The sequence below is a fragment of the Rousettus aegyptiacus genome, unplaced genomic scaffold (assembly GCF_014176215.1).
Source record: "Rousettus aegyptiacus isolate mRouAeg1 unplaced genomic scaffold, mRouAeg1.p scaffold_m13_p_4, whole genome shotgun sequence".
In the NCBI taxonomy this organism is placed as follows: Eukaryota; Metazoa; Chordata; class Mammalia; order Chiroptera; family Pteropodidae; genus Rousettus; species Rousettus aegyptiacus.
This window is the reverse complement of record NW_023416307.1, coordinates 103,178,860-103,184,286: the sequence shown is the minus strand read 5'-3', so window position 1 is coordinate 103,184,286 and position 5,427 is coordinate 103,178,860. Positions and strand designations below refer to the sequence as shown.

At 39.0% G+C, this 5,427-nt stretch overlaps 1 pseudogene across 1 annotated transcript; it reads right to left on the bottom strand.

The window, feature by feature from the left end:
- Positions 1 to 3,487: 3,487 nt before the first annotated feature.
- LOC107513462 lies at positions 3,488 to 4,358 on the bottom strand (annotated as a pseudogene). Its single transcript, XR_004950439.1, has one exon. The product of XR_004950439.1 is annotated as a tubulin alpha-1A chain-like (transcript).
- Between the last annotated feature and the right edge of the window lie 1,069 nt (positions 4,359 to 5,427).

Below are 5,427 nucleotides of genomic sequence, written 5' to 3'. Positions count from 1 at the left end.
ATGGTTCACAGGGCCCATTAAAAATTTCAAGATGTGACATGTGCTTAATTGCTGAATTGGCTATACATGGAGGTGAGTGGCATGGAAAATGATACAACTCAAAGGTAATATAACTTATAGTAAATAAATGCTGTTTTCTAAGAATGCCAAACTTTCAAGCACCAAGTAAATCAAATCTCTCTTTTAAAAAAAATATTTGTTTTCTGTGAACTCTTCTCCCCTTCAAAAACAACTAGAGTAATCTGTAACACATACTATTTCATATGCACTTTTAAATACGTGCTTCACATTATGTACTTTTTCTTCCAATAATCTCACAACTGATCTCTGCTTCAACCTGTCATCCCGTACACTCTGTTCTCAACCCAGCAGGCACAGTGTTCTGCTAAAACACAAGTCATAGAGTCACTCCTCTGCTCTAACTTTCTAATAGCTTTGGCTCATCCAGAACAATGGTCTAAGTCATTATTATGCCCTTCAACAATGGTTCTCAAAGTATGGTCCCTGGACCAACAATATTAGCATCAGGAACTTGTTCAACATGAATATTCTCAGGTCCTACCTCAAATCTACTGCATCAGAAACTCTGAGGTTACAGGAATGGGCTTAACAATCTATGTTTTAACAGGTGATTAGGAAGCCCAGGTAAAGTTTGAGCACTATTGCACTGCAAGACTCCATGATATACAGATCTCATTACCCTTGGCCTTCATGGACTACTCTGCCTGTCCTCACCTTACCCGAGCCACTCTGGCCTCTTTGCAACCACATGGATATGCTAAATCCATTCCTACTTCAGGTTCTTTGTGTTTTTTCTGTTTCCTGTTCCCCCAGATAGCTACATGAATGACTCCCTTACAAACTTCAAGTCTTTTCTCAGATGTCATACTCACAGTTTAGGCTTTCCTGATCTCTACATTAGTTTCTTCAGGCTTCCATTGCACCATACCACAAACTGGGCAGCTGAAAATAACAAATATTTATTCTCTCACTGTTCTGGAGGCCAGAAGTTCCAAAGTCAAAGTATCACATTTCCTCTGAAGCTCTTGGTAGAATTCCTCTTTGCCTCTAGCTTCTGGTGATGGACAGAAATGTTGGTGCTCCTTGGCTTTTAACTGCAACGCTCCAGTCTCTGCCTCTGTCATCACATGGCATTCTCCCCATGTGTCTACATACTATCTTCTCATAAGGACACCAATTATATTGGATTAAGAACCCACACTACTCCAGGATATCATCTTAATTAATTACATCTGTAAAGGCTCTATTTCTGAACAAGGCAGCATTCTGAGGTACTGAAGGTTAGGATTTCAGTATACCTTTTTGGGAGTATACAATTCAACCTATAACACTCACCTTATTTCAGATTTGCTCCCTATGGTCATCACTCCCTATCCCACTTCTGTTCTTCTTTTCTTTTTTCTGCTGTTTATTGCTTCCTAACACACCCTATGTTTTACTTATTATTTGGTTTGCTTTCTGGCTTTCTCTTCTAGAATCTAAGTTCTATAAGGTCAAGAATTCTTGTCTGTTTTGTTTTCATCCTCATAATACCCACATCTCTTACAACATACCTGGCACATAGTAGGAGCTCAATAAATATTTTTTGAATGACTACAAATGGTAAACCACTAAAAGCATTATTTCGTTATTAAAAAGTTCCATTACTTATCTTTAAAATAAAGCACAAAAAGTAATCCCTACTTTTTTTCGTGCCCTGGTAAGTTAGATATAGACATAATATATAAAATATCTGAGATATAAAACCGAAAGCAGCAAACAAGACAAACAAACAAAAGCTCATAGACAAAGACAATAGCTCAGTAGTTACCAAACGGAAGAAGGTGGAAGATAGATAAGAGTAAAGGGGGTCAAATATATAGTGATAGAAGGAGATTTGACTTTGAGTAGTGAACACACAATGCAATATATGTATGATGTATCATAGGATTGTACACTTAAAACCTGTATAATTTTATTAACTGATGTCACCCCAATAAATTCAATTTAAAAAGAAGAAGAGAAGGAGAAGGAGAAGGAGGAAGAAGAAGAAGAAGAAGAAGAAGAAGAAGAAGAAGAAGAAGAAGAAGAAGAAGAAGAAGAAGAAGAAGAAGAAGAAGAACTAGAGTAAGAAAGTACCCCTTGAGAAAAGTTTATTCTGAAACTAAGATAAGCTTGCAGGTCGACAGGGCTTTCTATCAAGGGGAAAGACTCAAGGAAACTTTGGAATTGGGGATCATATTGGGTTAAAAACTAAACCATAAACAAAGAATCAGAGAATAAATGGATATCAGCAGGGTAGTTGCAACTGAGTCATGAAGGTTATACTTACTCACTCAATTACTCATTAATTCACTCAGTTATTCACTCATTCACTCATTCATTCATCGAACAGATACTTAGATATCTAAGTGCCAAGCTCTGGGCTCCAAGCTTGGGGTAAAAAACTAGGTCTCTGAATCTATGGAACTTGGACTGTAATAAGGAACTTAATATGTGAGCACATAGTTGCATCACATGCACCTTTTTCATGGGGCAAGGTCTGCTTAAACTTTTCATATTCACCCCAAATATCAATTCCTTTCAACCAGTCAAGACATAAAATAATACAGGTGTTTAGTGGCCAGATAAAAAATTCGCAAAAATAGAAACCTGGATTGGAATTTCAAAGGTAAGACTGTGGTTGCTCAGGCCTTGTTACTAAAGTTTCAGCATCCTCCTGAGTAATGGAATTAAAGAAAGAGCTAGTTAATAAAGTAGGTTCAAATGTGGGCTTTTATTGATATTTATTTATTTATTTATTTATTTATTTATTTATTTATTTATTATTTTAAGACAGGGAATACTTTATTCAAACCCATAAGAGAAATGGACAGGTTGGGTCTGTAACAAAGCATCGTGTTTTATAGCATAAGCCAGTAATTGTATATGAGAGTATACACTGCCACATACAAATTAACTGATTAGATTACAACTTTTCAATGTTAAAACAGAATAAGCTTTCCTATAAAAGCAGCACCTTTGTGACATTTTAACTTTGGTATTCCTCTCCTTCTTCCTCATCCTCTTCTTCAACATAATCCACACCAACCTCCTCATAATTCTTCTCAAGGGCAGCCATGTCCTCACAGGCCTCAGAAAACTCTCTTTCCTCCATGCTGCTTCATCCATGTACTGGCGAACAAAGGCATGCTTGGCATACATTAAGTCAAACTTGTGGCCCAGGCAAGCCCAGGCCTCAACAATAGCTGTGGTGTTGCTCAACGTGCACACAGCTCGCTGTACTTTCGCTAGGTCTCCACCAGGTACCACAGTGGGAAGCTGGTAATTAATGCTAACTTTGAAGCCAGTGGGGCACCAGTCCACATACTGGATGGTACACTTGGTCTTGATGGTGGCAATGCAACATTGACATCTTTGGGAACCACATCCCCATGATACAACAAGCAGCAAGCCATGAATTTATCATGGCAAGGGTCACATTTTACTATCTGGTTGGACAGCTCAACATTAGTAATCTCTGCTACAGAAAGCTGTTCATAGTAGGCTTTCTCAGCAGAGATGACAGGGGCATAAGAAGCCAGAAGGAAGTGGATGTGGGAATAGAGCACCAGGCTGATCTGGAATTCTGTCACGTCAACATTCAGGGCTCCATTAAATTTCAGGGAAGTAGTGATGGAGGATACAATTTGACCTATCAATCTATTCAGGTTAATATAGGTCGGGTGCTCAATATCAAGGTTTCTATGACAGATGTCATAGCTGGCCTCCTTGTCAACCGAGAAGGCACAATCAGAGCGCTCTGTGGTGGTGTGGGTGGTGAAGATGAGGTTGTAGGGCTCAACCACAGCTGTGGGAACTTGGGGGGCTGGGTAAATGGAGAACTCCAGCTTGGACTTCTTAACATAATTGACAGAGAGACGTTCCATCAGCAGGGATGTGAACCCAGAACCAGTTCCCCCACCAAAGCTATAGAAAACCAAGAAACCCTGAAGACCTGTGCATTGGTCAACCAGCTTCCGAATTCAGTCCAAGACAAGATCAATGATCTCCTTGCCAATGGTGTAGTGCCCGCAAGCAAAGTTATTGGCGGCATCTTCCTTGCCTGTGATGAACTGCTCGGGGTGAGAGAGCTGGCCGTAGGTGCCAATGCGAACTTCATCAATGACCATGGATTTCAGGTCTACAAATACTGCCCTGAGCAAATGCTTGCCAGCGCCTGTCTCACTAAAGAAGGTGTTGAAGGAGTTGTCTTCCTCGTCCAATGGTCTTGTCACTTGGCATCTGACCATCAGGCTGGATGCCATGTTCTAGGCAGTAGAGTTCCCAGCAGGCACTGCCAATCTGAACACCAGCCTGGCCAACCTAGATTGAGATGCACTCATGCATGGTTGCTGTTTTGCGGCTGCCCAGGAGATGGCTAAGAAGAAGAGGAGACTCTTAGGCAGTTGAAGTAAGAGAGCCTAGAATGTGGGCTTTTAAACCTTATACCAAGTTTGCATTTTTGCTTGGCCATTTGTGAGCTGTGTAACTTTGAAAAATGTACCTAACGTATCTGAGACGTAACACAGATTAACACACATAAGGATTATGAACATTTAGCACAGAAGCTGGTTCACAGTGAGCACTCAATAAGAGGTGGACAGTTGTGTCAGTAACAGCATGGAAAACTACAAACTTTTTTGTTTTTTAGGAGCACATTTAAATTTGATCGGTTATGAGTTTTAAATGACAAATTTAAGGCAAGTTGCAGGGAATTAAGTTATGATATTAAAACACAAGGTTTCATCCTGGTATTGTTAAAATTAGGCAAAATGGCTTTGAAGCCCTCCTCTTTAGCAGCTCGTTTACCGTGTTGCTTATAAAAGACATCAGTGAAGTGAAACTGAACAGTAAATTGTGTTCTCACCATCTGTCTTGAAATAAATATGACATAGAAGTCCCTGTCATTCAGACTGTTTGGGAAGCAACATCATTTATAAGTTTTTCTGGCCTTAAATTGAACACTCTGTAAAGGGTTTGGAACCAACCAATTAAAAATGCCTCCTAAGATTGTTTCTTGGGCCTGCATTTCAATAGGAATGCTTTCATAGTGAGTAAAGTTAAGCTGTTCATTGATAATTCAAATGACTTTATTAGACTGGGATAATTAAAGCACTGAAGGTAAGAAACTCTCTCTTACCCTGTTTCTTCTTTAGATTTCCTCCAAATTGATCATCGCAATTTAAATAGGATGTTGGGGGTGATTCAAACTATTAGTAATTAGCAACCATGGTCTTTGCTAATCTGATGGCTTTTTAAAAATTCCATCTGTAGCCATAATCAGATTTGAAGCTGTGAAAATAATAGCATATATTTTTTTGAAATTCTGGGTCTAGACAAACAAGTATACTTTTTTTTTTTAAGTATACTTTTTTTTTTTTTTTT